Here is a 16,310-nt window from a genome sequence, read left to right as displayed (position 1 = left end):
GCTACCTGGAAAATGAATCCAGAAACATAAAATTTTATCTAGCATGAAGTTTAAGAGAAGAGAATAGTGACAATAAAGGGGTGGGGATCATTTAAATCCTATTAGGACACATTTCCCTGAGCTAAAATACAAGTTTTCAAATTGAAAGGCTAATACAAGTTTCATCCAATGTAATAATACACAGAGAAAATTCTGTAAGATTTCAGGGAGGAAAAAAGACTGCCCAGGAATAAGTATGGGAGTGGCATCAGAAATCTCATCAATAGCACGGCTATTAGAGCACAATGAAGCGAAGTAGGTGGCACAATGCCTTAACTGCATACGCGTGTGGTTTGGCCCGAGGGCCTCTTCCATCCTTGTCAAGGGGAGTGCCAACCTTCTCTCCTTTCATGCAAGGGATCAAATAAATATATGGTGAAGGAAGGAGAACTGAGTCTGGATGGTGAGCCCACAATGTGATATTAAACGATTTATTACAGAATTGTACATCTGAAACCTACGTAACTTTACTAATCATTGTCAACTCAATAAACTTTAATTTAAAAAAAATACAATGAAACAAACTTTTAAATTGTGTGTGTGTGTGTGTGTGTGTGTGTGAGAGAGAGAGAGAGAGAGAGAGAGAGAGAGAGAGAGAGAGAGAGAGAGAGAGAGAGAGAGAGAATGTGTGAGTGTGTGTGCTGGAGGTGGGGGACATGTTAAGTTAAATTGGAAGGTCTCCAATCCTCCAATCTCTTGTGGAGGCACACAGGAGAAACTTGCCAGTAGTCTCCCATCTTTAGAAGCTAGGGTAGCTGTATCTTTTTAGCTTTTTCTTGGTCTCACCAAGAAGAACCAGAACACTCATAGGAAGCTGGTGGTCCATTTCCAGTAACCCAGAATTCTCCGAAGTCTAAACTATTCCCAGAATTTGACATTAACCTGAAACTTTCTTTGGGAAATCATCACACCAGTTCTCTCTGAGACCATAATGAAGCCCCAGGCCTCACCAGCACCCAGCTGCCTATATATTCAAGAAGCTGTTTAACTCAGAAAAGGCAGGTAAATTGGAGGTGTTACTGGAAGGGCAGAGGAAGATAATGAGACATATTCCAGAATCTCTCACAGAAAATCATTATGAGGGGGAAATTTCTACCTAAGTATTTGTGTTTATTTTGATTTTAAATTCACTTGTTTGTGTTTCTTAGTTAATAAAGTTGTATTAATTATAGTGCCTAATTTCTAGAAACAGACACTGCTGGTGGTCTGTGTGACTGCCTGCTGACACCCTGATATTCCTCTTTCCATTAATGGAGGATGTGATGGAATAAGACACTCACTCAGTAGCTGGCTACGATCAGTAATGCCCTGTCCTTCAGGCTACGATATAGAGGTGTATGCTGGCCCTGGGTCCTCCCTGTCCAACTCGACAACAACAAATGTTTCTGCCCACCTTCTGCAAACATTCTCCTCTCTTGGTTTCCATTTATTTCTGGCTTTCCTTCTGTTCTTGTATCTGCTGGGTCTCATCTCCTTTCCTGGCTTCCATGGTCCATCGCTACTACATGCTTGAGCTTCTCAGACATTGGGCCCCGGACTCTGCTCTTTTTTTACTTAGAGTCACATGACATCTCAACCATTAAATATCAAACACATGCATTTAAATTTTTCCCTCAGAAATCTTTGTGTCTTACCCTTATTAGTGAAGAGTACCACCATCCATCCAATTCATTGCTCAGGCCAGAAACCTAAGCATTGTTGCCTTTCCTTCACATTCCCAAGATAATCCTGTAACAAATCCTTTTATTTCCTTGTCTCTTTGCTCTGATTTGCCAGGATTATTGCAGCACTATCAAAACGGGCCTTCCTGTATTCCACTCTTCATGCATCCACAAAAGTTATCTTAACATAAATTAGCTCACCTCATACCCCTTCTTGTTTTTCAATGACTTCCCACATATTCATTTAATGAAACTAAAATTTCTTACCAAGGTCTACAAATTGTTACATGAACTGGTCTTTATTGTGTTTCCAAAATTTCCACTTTTCCTTAGATCACCTCGTTACATGTTACCCACATTGATTATCTTCAAATACCTCAAATACACCAAAGTTGTATTGCTGCAAGATACACACTACCTGTATCTTCCTGGCATTTTTCCTCTTCCTTTGTTTGTCTGGCTTTTTCTTTTTCTCATAAGAAATACTCAAGTCGGCAAACTTTTCTGTAAAGGGCTAGATAACTAATATTTTAGGCTTTGCAAGTCATATATGATCTGCCTTTTATATTGTTTGTTCTTTCTTTCTTTCTTTCTTTCTTTCTTTCTTTCTTTCTTTCTTTCTTTCTTTCTTTCTTTCTTTCTTTTTCTTTTCTTTTTTTGTTTTTACAATCTTTCAAAAATGTAAATTTTCCTCTTTGCTTACCGGCCGTGTGAAAACAGGATGCTGACTGGATTGGCCATGGGCAGTAGAGTGACAACCCCTGAAATAGAGTCAAGTACATAGTAAATGCTCAGTAATTGTTCACTATTATTGTAAATTGCATAGAACAATATTTTCCTTACTGTCTGTTTACTTTTTTCCTAATATCTCCCATTAAAATTTAAACTTCATGAGGGAAAGATAGTGTCTGTGTTCATCATTGTCTTATCACAGTGCTACACATACAAATACTCAAATATGTTTGTAGTATTAATATCAAACCACTGAGAACAAGATTATTCAGTGTAAACAAGAAATATATGGTATTGGTATTGGGATGATTAATTCATTCTTTGGGGGAAAAATAGAAACAATAGAGCTCACTCCTTATTAAAAAATAAAATCCAGCTGAATCAATGGATTAAAGTTAAAAATAAAATTATACAAATGCTAGAAGAAAACTAGGAGATTAAGAAAAACTCTTGTAATAACAAATGTGTTAAAATAATACATAATATTCAAAATTCATAAAGGAAAATATGATAAAACTTCTGTATGATAAAAACAATAGCTAATTCAAGTGCCAAATGACAAACCAGGGAATAAATTGTATTATCAAATGTCTGATAATATAGGGTCAGAGTACATGTTGGTGAGTTGATGGCGAGACAATTTCACTCATAAAAATAATGGGATTTTAAATTGTTCAAATTCTTTCAATTTAGCCGTTACTAATAACTGCCAAATTAAACCTAGTCTTTGAAACAGAAATTCTATATAGGATTATATTCCAATAGTTTATACTTACAAAGTATAGCAAGAGGGGAGCAAGAATGTTCACTGTAATATTGTTTATTAAAGCAAAAAACAGGAAGCAACAATCGCCCATCTGTAGGGAACCTTTGTAGGTAAATACATTATGACAGCTCCATATAATATATGGAAGTATGATGAATGTTTTACAACCATTAATAAGAATCTAGATTATATAGAATAATACAGAGTTAAATTTTAAAAAGCAGTGGGCTGCACGTTATATACAGACTGTTCCCAATTTTCAAAGGTTTTACATGATTGCATGAGTTTTAAAATAGTCATTGACTCTGGGGAAAGAGTACTGGGGGAAACACTGGTGTGAGAGGGAGACTAACTTTAACATTTGCATCATTTATTTATTTTTTAGTATATTCATGTATTATTTTTCAAATAAAAATACAAAAAAAAATCCTTAAAGCCATATTTTTCCTAAAGAACACACACGCATGCACACACACACACACACACACACACACACACACACACACACATATTGGAAAAACATACTAAGCATTTTAAAAATCCTGGCATAAGTTCTTATAAAAACTTTCCTGATCATTGAATAACTTGAAGTTCTCAGCATAATTCTTCCCATTTTGCCACTTGCTAATTTGCTATTTCCGAAGGGTTTCTAGCAGATGATTTCCTTCCAGAAGTTTCTTTCTTTCTGTTCTATATTTGTTTTTAAATGTCTCTTTATCTATGTAATTTGATTTTCATCCATATTAAATGTATAGTACCATTTAAAAGTTTAGTGAGAATAGAGGATATGGTAAGTGAAACTAATTCATGTAGAAACAACTTGGATTTGAGTCTCTTATTTTACCAGTTTAGTTACTCAATTATCTCTTCATTGCTCTCAAATTGCCTGAAATTAGGTAAACGCTGTGCAGAATCTCAGTTTAATGTAATAAATCCAATTTAGGTTTTTCCTTTCATTCTAGTTAACTTAAAACTGAAAGGACCTTTACAAAAAGTGAAATTTGAACCAAGAAACTTCTTCAGTTTTTCTTTATCCTATAAAATTCATGGTCAAGATTAATTTTCCTCAACTGTCGTAAACTAAACTGACTCTTCTATACATTAGATTTATGGAATCTTCACAAAATCCTTTTCTCTATTAAAGCTGTAAATATTTATTGAATAGATAACATATAAGGAATTTTCAAAGATTATTAAGGTAACACAAAAGATGAATAGAATACTTCTCTTCCTAATCATCTTTTAAGATTTTTGAGATTAAAAGTTAAAGTAAGCAAATATCTAAAATTACTGATGTGGTGTTCTGGTAGGTATCATGCATCTCTATCACTTTAAAAATTTTACAGATGAAAAAATGAAACTAGAGATATGTAAAAACTTGACCCAAATCATCTAACTATTAAGTGGCTGAATTTGATTTCATACTCATTTGATTTGTCTCTAGACAAATCCAAAGTTTCCAAAGATCACAAGTTAACCATTGATTCCACGCTATTTTTTTTAGCAATAATTAATTAGTAGACTGTAATGAACATTTACTATGCAATGGGCATCTTTTTAAGCATTTTAATATATTAATCCTAACAATGATCCTATTAGGTTGTTATTACTATTGTGGCCACTATACAGATGACAAAATCAAGGTGCTCAAGGAGAACTTGGTGACTTGAATGCCCCTGGGTTGAAGTTCTGAAATGGCTTCCACAGGGAAGTGGTGTATAAAAAATTGTGGGGTAGGGTTTGGGAAGGATTTGGTAGATGTGCATGAGAGAGAACACGAAGGTTTATGCAGGAAAGAGATACACTAGAACTACCCAGGAATTAAAAAACAAATCAAACAAAGAAACAAAAAAACAAAAGGAGCTAAGCATGCAAAAACAGAGTGTATGGGATACCAATGACAATTGTGCAATTTGGGGCCTAGATATGAGAGGAGAGTTGTGTAGTTAATGAATTTATGTGTTTCATAAGAAGAATTCTTTTTTGAAATGTATTGGCACACATCCTGGTAAATAGCATCCATTGCTATGGCTTTAATTACCACTAATATGCTTATTCTTTAGTATTTTTTTTCCTTTTCTTTTCCTGAGCACCAGCCTGGCTTCTACATTTGCCTTCTGGATACTTCCATTTGAACTAATACAAGTAACTGACCCATGACATGTGTAAAACCAATACAGTTATCTTTGTCCAAAACTTATTTTCTATCCTGATTAAAGAGGCCATCATCCACCTGGTTACCAAAACTAGAAAATGTTTAATTTCTTTATTCCACCCTGACACTCTCCCTCAATGCCTAATTAATTTACCATATTCTACTTATTTGACCTATCATATCTTTCTTGAATCCATCTGTTCTTCCCCATACCTTCTGCCATTGCTGTAGTATAAGCCCCTATCTTCCCTACTTTATGGATTAGAGAACAGCCTTCTTCCTACTCTCCAGCTTTTACTCATTTTTCAAACGCCAGTTCACGTGTCATTTTTTCTGTGAAAATGTCACTAATCTTCCCAGGTGTAGTCAGTCACTTCTTTCTCTGTGTCGTTATAATTCATACATGTTGAGTGTTTTTTGTTTATGTGTCTCTCTGCTCCAATCGACAGCGAGCGCCTCAGAAACAATGCATTATTCACTTTCCCCACAGTGCAGCCATGATGCTTGACACATGGTAAGGACTCAGAAATGATGAATGAGTAAATGAAGGATGAAATGGAAGAGAAATACATTAACTGGATGTATAGTTGTAGAGCTTAGGAAAGAAGGCCCATATCTAAGTCATCCACCAATTTTGTTGGCTATCTTAAAAATATATCCAGAATCCAGCCATTATTCAACACATACACTGCTTAGTCTCTGTCATTTTTTGACCTGTTCATGCAGTAGCCACCCAATTACTTGCACTGATTCACAACCTTTCCCCCTGCAGTCTATTCTCACTGCAGCAGCTGCAGTGATTCTCATAAGACTTAAGTCAGATCATGTCACTTTCAACACAAACCTTCCACTGGCTTTCATCTCACACAGGTTAAAGATAATAGTCCTTACGATGGCCTGCAAGGATTGACTTAACCTGGCGCATTGTTAGCTTATCTCTAACATGCCCGGAATGATCTTTGGGGCTTTCAAATGCTGTTAGCTCTGCCGGGATGTACTGTCCCAGTTATCCTCAAGGTTTGGTCCCCTCACCACCTTTTGATCTTGGCTTAAATATCACATTTTCCTTTTTTACCCCCATCATAGACTATATCCTTATCTACATTACATTATTAATCTACTGTCTGTCTATCTATCTGGCATCTGTATTTTATGTCGTTAAATATAATTTTACTATGTTAAATGATCAATAAAATGTTAAATGGTTATTTATAAAGTCAAATGGCTATTTATAAAGTGATTTTTTTTTGTTTGTTTATACACTCCCTAGACTGTTCTGTGGGAAGAGACTTTTTATTGTTTTGTCTAGGCCTAAGATATGATATTGCTTGGCACATATAATAAGTGCTCATAAAATATTTGTTCCAAGAATGAGAATGAATTGTAAAAAGCCCGAGACAATTTAGAAATAGAAATAAGTTTAGAACAGAATATATATATATAAAACAAAGTGACCATACGTGAGACTGACCAGCTAGGTTGGGGTAAATAAATTGGCGTCTGATAGTTTATTTTGTAGATAATATGGGCCGAAACTGTGGGTATTTTATTTGTCAGTCTGAGGAAGGAAATGGGATGAGCCTTGAGAGTAAAGAGGGGATCGTTTTTTTCTGAAGGGGTTTGGGGAGGGACACATGTACAATCTGTCTCTGACAGAGGCAGCCTGAGCTTGGAACATGTGAATGAACATCTGTGCTGCAGGTGGGAATGACAGTAGTGGCAGGGGTACTGGAAACCAGCTTCCTTTGAACAAATCTCATCACTTAGCCATGCAGGAAGTGTGATCTGTAGAACATGTAAAAAAATATACATCTTTCCTTAAGTCCCAGGGAAGGATGGTCTGTATAGCAGGAGAAGGTTAATATCACAGTTACTTCTGACCTGACCACCCTGAACACCATGACTGAACTTTTGAAGTAGCTTCTTATATGCACCTGTGTTTATGTGCAGGGACAATGTATATGTCTTTGCTGACTATTCACTGCATTAAGGCAAGAGGTAAGTAGGGGCTGAAATCCAGCTTGTCCTCATGCCCAGAAGAGACACCATTTTCTAACTTCAGTAGGGCCATGATAGGCTAGTGACCACTGGTGATGTGTATGCAGGTATTTATAAGCATATGTGTATACATATGTATATTAGGAGAGAGAAATGAGTCTCTTTAGAGAACTGGTGTGTGATCGACCATAACTGAATAAAATACTGGAGAAGACAGATCTCGCCTCCCCTCCCTCCCATTCCTACTTTCACCGCCTGGATGAACTATTACAGACCAGGGACAGTGGTGCATGTCTTCCTCACGGCAGAGGACAGGGTGTGCCCTTCATGATTGCGTGAGGGAGCAATCGCAACAACAGTGGAAGAGCACAGACTTTATGTGCCTGAACAGACTTTCCAGATTGTCTTCCCTGAAAGTAATAATAAACAGGACTGAAACTTTAGATAGAAAACATTGTCACAGAATTGAGAATCTCCAGGAGGAATTACAAGGCAACTCTTGAGGCAGACAGGAGGAAGCCTCTGTGCAATTTAATTTGAATATTAATAGGAAAGTGACCTCATTTTGTACTCAAGCTGGTAAAACAAGACAGATCAGGAACAGAAATAAGTACAGGCAGTAAAAGAATGGACAGAAAGGTGTTATCTAATAAAGACAGAGCAGAAATTAATGAATTACATTAAAACAAATAGAAACTCTCATTGAACTGGTATGGAAGTGCTTTTTTTTTTGTGGAAGAACAATCAAATAGATGAATCACTGGCTGAACTGAACAAGAAGAAAAAGATTCATAACTGTGCAAAAATCGCTAATAGTGTAATTATGGCCAAAATCTTGTAATTAGAAAGAGAAAATAATAGATTAAAAAGTAATTAAAAATAGAGAATCCTTTATTTGAAAAGCTGGCTCAAAGGGATATTTTTAAATAAAATTTTAATTACCAAAATTAAACCTAAAACAGATAGGAAACCCAACTAAACTGTTAACAAAAGAAGAAATTAAAAAGTTGTTTAAAAGATGATGGAAGATTTCATGAATGGGCAGTTGCATTTCCTAAGACTTTGTGCGTAAACAGTGTAATACTAATTCCTAATTCTGACCGAGAGAGTATCCAAAATCAATCCTGCTAAAAACTGTTCATATTTTTTGAGTACTTGCTTTTTTCTAGAGCCTGTTCGTGCTTACATAGATGAATTTATTTAATTTTCATAAATCATGGATTCAGTACTATTGTTATCCTCCATTTACAGATAGAGAAAAATAAAAAACAGAGGCTAATAAATGAGATGGCTAGAATTAATTTTAGTTGCTAATGTCTAGACTAAAGCTTGATACAATATTTTCAAATGTGGTTCAATTCAGAAGATTTAGTAATAATACATCTATAACTAAAATTATTATGCAAGAGACCAAAGCAGAAAAATCATTTAGTGTTTTGATTGATGTCAAAAGTACATTTAATAAAATGCACCCTTTATTCGTGATAAAATCTACTTAAAAACCATTTACATATTATTCAAAATAGATACAGACATATAAATATAAATATATATATATATACACATATATACATATGTGTATATATGTATATATATGCATATGTATATGTATATATACGTATATATGTAAAATCTCTTCATCCCAACAACAGCATGAGGAAAGTACTGTTACTGTTTTATTTTACAACTGAGGACCATCTGTGTAAAATGACTAGCACAGGTTACCCAGGTAGAGTTAAAATTCAGATGTAGGCAGACTTTCTCTGGAGTCCGAACTGAGTAACTATGCTCTTTTGCCCCTCTTACACGAACATCACTGCAATGATATCTCTTGGTATATGTCAGGAGTTGTTTTTAAAGGAGGCAAATATAAGTGGGGTTGATGGTCATAGCACCGTAGGGTCATAGGTTCACGCATTTCAGTTTTAATATGTACTGCCATACTGCCCTTAATGGCGGCTGCATCAATTTAACATTCCCTCTGTAAGGGGGAGGAGGGCGAGAGAGAATAAAGGAGAACAAATGTTTACCATGCTGCGTAATATGCTGCATACATCCTCTTATTAATCTTCATGTGAACACTGAGTGACAGGTGTTTATAAATGAGGAAATTGAGGCTGTGCAAGGTTCATTAATATAGTAAGATTTGCATAGTTGACAAATGGAGAAAAACATTTGAACCCAAATTATGTGGCTCAAAATTTATATTAATTCAATTTTACTTTGCATTTTGGGATATACTTGTTTGAAACAAAATTGGAGAGGATAATAATCATGAATTTTAAAATTATTATTAATTTTACTCAAATATACTCCAGAATAACAAATGTCAAACCAAAAAATTTGATCCTGATTATAGTAATTTTTGCAAAGGCTCAGATCGGAGGAATTGCTATTGACTAAAGGTGATCACTGTAAAAACAAAACAAAACAGCTATTCAATGTACAAACGTACAGTAATTTGCCAGGATTTGAAAATTACTGGACAAAATTACTGGACATTTTTCCAGTTAAAGGTCACTTCAAGAAGAGAAAATATATCACACATCAAATATTTTACTCACTCCAACGGAGAGCAAAACTCAAGTAAACATTAGCATTAATAAGATTATTGCTATTTCAATAAGGTGATGTGATATGATGTTTGATTTTAATTAAATGTTACAGTTGTTATTTAATAACACAGTAAGTCATTTAGACATTGTTATATAATAAAACTGGGAACTCTGAGATACCAGCCTGTGGATCACCTGCAGAAACCTTTGTGGAGTATTAGTAGTCCTAAATTCACATTTTAAGACCTACTGAAGTAAGAGTAATCATTTTTACTGGGAGCTCCCATAGGCAGGTATGGGAGACTCTAGTTCCAGAGCACGTACTTTGAATGTTACAAGATAGACATACAAGGTGTTTACTATGTTAAATGATCAATATTTTAGTGGGTTCATTTCAAATCTGTGATCTTTTTGTGAAACATATAGATATTATATAATAATTTTAAAAATATGGCATTAAATCCTATGGATATTATAATAAATAAAATCTTAGGAAAAGAAAGTCATCACCATTGGCAAAAGTTTTTCCACTTTCTTTATTTGGTATCCTAAGATTGAAATGCCAAAAGGGAGAGTAGAAAAGATATCATTACAGCAGACATAAATTACTCTGAAAAGGCTCTTTATTCAAGAATACTTTTAAAATTCTATAGATTTTGGTACATAAGTATGTGAAATCTGAACAGTTTAACTTCTTGGGAGGTCAAAACAACTGATACTGAACCCTATTAGTGTAATTATGGCCAAGATCTTGTAACTGACTAGAATGTCAGTGTTCATTGCCTCTTACATTGCGTCTCTTACCACATGATTAAAACCAGGCTAACTGTGTGTACAGTACACTTCAATATCTGTAGTGATAGTTCATGCAGTGATGGTGAAATGAATACACATAACATAGTAGTTTCACTCAGAGGTATAGTGTTGAGGAGGAAAGATGGGAGATGAGAAATCAGGGTTGAAATGACCACCGAATACTCAAGGATATAAAAATCCACCTTTAGACTTAGTGAAGTTTTTTTCTGGTTTAGTTCTTGCTATATATGGTTTGTTTCTTAACAAGTCAGAAGAATAATCCATCATGAAAAAGTTTCAGGCAATTACACTGTAGGGGAAAGAAAGCCAGGGCCAAATTCATATTCCCATAATATAGTGTTCCTGTTTAATGTGGTTTCTGAGATGCCTAGATGCCACAATAATTTCTATACCACAAGGATATTTCTATTTTCATAGAATGGACAGCTAGACAGGCACATAATTTTTGTTTTCAATTTGGATCTATTTTGGCATTACTCACATGGTATTTCTAAAAGATATATTATAAATATTTTAATCAGATAACTTTCCTTAAAAGAATTACTAGTTCATTTTGCAGTTTTTATAGCTGCCCCTACACTTGATCAAGCCCAGCTTATAGCCATCCAATATATGTATTTACCAAGAAATTTATATTTTAGGAAGTAAAATACTCCAACACAAAAAAGAACAAGAGTGAAAACAAAATGAATTAGGTTAAGGTCATAAACTATTACTGGATTGGTACAAGCACATTTCAACCTTTGAACTTCCCAATCAAAAATATCACATTACTGCATAATTCTGTAAGTGAAAATAAAGAGCTGATGATCTTTTAAAGAAAGATTGTTGCTCTATTTTATTTGAAATGCATATATATGTGTGTGTGTGTGTGTGTGTGTATACACATACATATATATGTGTGTGTGTGTGTGTATATATATATATATATATATATATTTTTTAAGTTGGAACAAGGCCATTGTTTTGGATCTTATGTTTTCTTCTCTTTCATAAAAAATTGCACTTGGGTTTCTTTTGGAGTTTATTTTTAAACAATGACAGACATTTGAACAGGTTAATAACAGTTAAGATTGTTGATCTTAGCCAACTAGGTTCGCTTTTGGCTCAGTGGTTTCTTCCATACCAATAGCTTACCTGAGATTCAAACTGTGTTTTAATAAAATTACAATTCATGACATGGCATTAATTTTTAAGTTTAACTCAAATGGTTGAAAATGTAAATGTTAACTTTTTAAATACCAAGGTTTAATTCTAAATGTAACTAATATTTTCTTAGATCAAAGAAGATCCACTTTTCATCCTTTAAAAGCAGTGAAATGCTGTAATATATAACTCATGAAACAAAGAACATATTCAGTATTATCCTCTTTCATATTAAAATTCATTTTTCCATATGTGAATTAATTGACTTTTATATTAATTAACTTGAGGGCATTTGCACTTTAAAAATACAAAATAGTTGTAGTTTTTGGAAATATTCAATATCATAAAATATAGGACCAAGCAAAAAATCTTGTTGGCTTCTGCTCTGCACATTAGTCAGTATGCTATATTAATGTGTTTGGAAAACAAAATGTGTCATTGGGCTTAAAATACAGAAAAAATTTCTGAATATTTATGAATATGTTTATACATTTTGCTATAACATCTATGAAGAGAAAAAATGAGGCATAAAGCTTAGAATCTATTTCAATGACAAAAACTTTGCTGTTTTTGAGCAGAAATAAATGTTGCTAAATGATTAATGGCCTTAAAAAACAAAATACCTCAAATGCTTTGAATGCATGAGAAGCCTAATTTAGAAAATATTTAAAGTAAATTATTTTCATGAGCATGTGCTAATTAATCTGGCTCACCAGGAAGAGAAAAAGTTAAAATAACACTATCTACCAATACATTTAATGACAATATGATTATTAAAAAGGGAGTAATCGCAGTAAAAAAAAAAATTCCAGGTCACTGCAAGGCAAACTGTGCATAGACATAGCTGCAGCTTTACTATATAGTTACTTTCTCTTGATGCTATTTTCATCTACTTTGGTGGCCAAGAAGAACGTCATTTAATATCTCAGGTTTGACAAGAAACTAGAATCAAAACGGCTTCTTGGTTTTGCTAGAAAAATGTAATTGCATTTAATTTTAATTAAAAAAAGGCAGAAATAATCATATAGCATTTTCTTAGGTGAAATTTTGCCATTACCACTTTTCACTTCTGACTCACCACTTTATGTTATCATTCACAATTGACTATATAAACGGAAAGGTTACAGTTTGATCTACAAAGAACAGAGGGAAAAACGGGACAAAAAAGTGAATACGTATATATTTTTTCAATTTGAAATAATTTTGGACTCATAAACAAAGCTTTAAAAAACACAGCATTCCTATAGTCTACACTCAGCTTCCCCAAATGTTAATATCTTGTATAACCATAGGGGCAATTATTCAAACCAGAAAATTAATATTGATGGCTTCTATTAACTAACAATAAATTTTATTCAAATTTCTTAAATTGTCTCTACCATTTTTTTAAAATTTTTTTTAGACCCAGGAGCCAACCAGGGTCCCACACTGCTCCTAATTATCATGTTTCAGTCTCCCTCAGTCTGGGACAGTTCCTCACTCTTTCTTTGTCTTTTATGATCTTGATGGCTTTGAAGAGTACTGACTAATTATTTGGTAGAATGTCTTTCTATTTGGGTTTGTCTAATATTTTCTCATGGTTAGGTTTAGGTGATGCATTGTTGACAGGCCTACCACAGATGTGATACATGTCCTTCTCAGGGTATCATATCAGGAGCGATATGATGTCAATATGTCATTACTGGTGATGATATTTGATCAAGGAGACTGTTTCCCTACCTTAACGCATAAATTTAATGCAATCTCAAAAAAAAATAGCAACAAGCTTTTTATAGAGTTAGCCAAATTGATTCTAGAGTTACTATGAAATAACAAACACACAAAGAATATCAAGGAAATCATTGGAAATAAAATCTATGAAAAGAGACTATATTTACCGAATATTAAGGAATATTATCTAATATTTTCTAATTAAAACCACGTGCTACTGGCATGTGAATACATACATACAGGAATAGACTAAAGAAATAAAATAGAAAAAGGCAGAAATAGATGGAAGGAAGTACATGCAACAATTTAGCATATGATAAAATGTCATCTCAAGTTACTGAGGCAAAGATGGAGTTTTTAATAAATGGTGGTTGGGTAGCAAAATGTCATTTAGAAAGTGATAAAATAAACTTATATCTCATACCATACACAAAAATAATTTTCAAATGGATCGTATTTATAAAGGTAAAAATAGAAAACCATAGATGTACTAGAAGAAAACACAAATTCCTCTTTAACTTCACTCTAGGGAAAGGATTTTAAACTATGACTCAAAATCTAGTAGCAATAAAATAAAAGATTGATAAATTTGATTATATTTTAAAAATCATGATCAAAATACTGTATAAAAAGTCAAAAGAAAATTGATAAAATGGGAAACATGTGAAATGTATATTAGACACAAAGGGATAGTATCCCTAAAACATCCAACACTCTTAAAAACGAATGACAAAGGATCAAAAACCCAATAGAAAAATGAAAAGTACACATGAACAATTGATTCAAAAGAAATATAAAAATTATCCTTAAACATAGGAAAATATGGTCATGCTCACTCATAATTAGAGAACTACAAATTATAATAACCATTACTCACCCATTAGATTGATAAAAATACTAAAGTATGACAATGAACTCATTCATTGCTGTGGAAAAACAAAGCGGCTCAACCCTTCTGCACGGGAATTCGGCAATACCTAACAAAACTACCCACTCAGTTACCCTTTAAACCCAAAATCCCTTTTCTAGAAATTTAACCCAAAGACACCCTCCAACAATATAAAAATAAATATGGACAAGATTCTTTACAATAGTATTACTTGTAATTACAAAATAGTGGAAACACCTAAATACTCACACATAGGACAGTTTGAATAAATTGCGGTTTACCCACAGGATGGAATAATAGACAGCTGTAAAAAGAATAAAGAAGATCCCTGTAAACTCATATGGGGTAATTTCTAGGATATAGTGCTTGGTATAAAAGAAACAAAGTTCAAACAAGAATCTGTTTTATGCTAACTTTCAAGTAAATTAAAGAGGGAAAAATAAGAAAATCTATGTGTATCTTTCCATTTGTGTAAAAAAGAAATACAAGAAGAATAAATCATATCCTAACAAGATTTGTTATCTACATGAGATAGGTAAAAATGGGTGGATATAATTGAGGAATGCAAGTGGGTGGAGGGAGAAGAGGGTATGACTTTTTTCTGAGTATAACTTTTTGTATAATTCATGGTCTTAGAACCATATTTCACATATCCAAACACCAGTAATGAAAGAAAATCATAAAAGATGATGGAGAAATCCAAAATGTAATGCAAATAGTAACAAACCTACCTAGATATTATTTAATAGATAGCATAACCACTCTTAAGGGATAGGGAAGAAATCAAGTAAACTAAGTAACTTTGGGAACAGTATTTTGACTATATACTGTAAGGAAAGAGATCAAAAGAACTGTACATATTGTACTCGGTAAATTTGTTTTTCCATAGAGTTATAGGTTACTAATTCAGAAATGTGAGTGTTAGGATTAAGCAAATATGTAAATAGATGATGAGAGCTAGGTTTCCTTTCCCACTGTCAGGGAAAGAAGTTAGAAATAAGGACTAGGCTGTTGGAGTAGTGTCACTAATTACTGTGGTGTTGTTTTTTCTTGGGGCCTGACTTTATTTGCTCTGAAACAAATCCCTCAGCTTCTGCTTCATTAACCTACTTATCTTATTAACCTGCCAGGATCACTGCTTATCTTACCATATGCACCTGACTATTGGAACATCTCAATTTAGTGGGAGTCAGCTCAAAACCAGGGAAGGAAATTTTTAGGCATCTCCAAATATCCATACCTGGGTCCAATCATGCCCTTGATCCAGAGAAAGAAAAAATGACCTTTCTTTCCCCAAATCCAAGGCAACCTATATCCTTTAATGCCAGCATTATAATGTCAGGCTGCTATAGTTGGTGATTTGAGTTAGAATTGAGTGAATCCTTAAAAGTGAGTGAATTGTGGTTCAAATTATTAAAATGAAACCAAAGCGATTTTCTCATAGCGTTGAGATTGATCCCTGTTACCTATATCAATTAATTAAATCCTATGTACTCTGAAATGAATTGCTGTGCACATAGTGAGATAAAAACAATTTTATAAAGCAAAAGTTTCATAAATTAATTGATGCATCTTATGCCTCATATCACATTGCATATGGAAAGGAAATGATAATTACAACTGATCGTTAAGCTTTGAGTTGCATGTTATATTCTACTAGGGCCAAAGGAGTGAACCAAGAAAGTTCTGTCCCAAGCAGCTTTTAATTATTAATCTTCCCTACATGTTTTTCTTCCATCTTTTCTTTTCCTTTCCTTTTCTTTTCCTTCTCTTTTCTTTTCTTTTCTCATTAAAAAACAAAAACAAAAACAAAAACTTAACCCATGATGCCAGTGCTCTGTAT

General features: G+C 33.6%; 1 pseudogene; it reads right to left on the bottom strand.

Annotated features, from left to right (window-relative positions):
- Positions 1 to 281: 281 nt before the first annotated feature.
- On the bottom strand, positions 282 to 398 carry LOC117025374 (uncharacterized; annotated as a pseudogene).
- Between the last annotated feature and the right edge of the window lie 15,912 nt (positions 399 to 16,310).

Source organism: Rhinolophus ferrumequinum, chromosome 7, assembly GCF_004115265.2.
Source record: "Rhinolophus ferrumequinum isolate MPI-CBG mRhiFer1 chromosome 7, mRhiFer1_v1.p, whole genome shotgun sequence".
Classification (NCBI taxonomy): domain Eukaryota; kingdom Metazoa; phylum Chordata; class Mammalia; order Chiroptera; family Rhinolophidae; genus Rhinolophus; species Rhinolophus ferrumequinum.
Note: the sequence above shows the minus strand (reverse complement) of the source record. Positions and strands in the feature narration are given on the sequence as shown.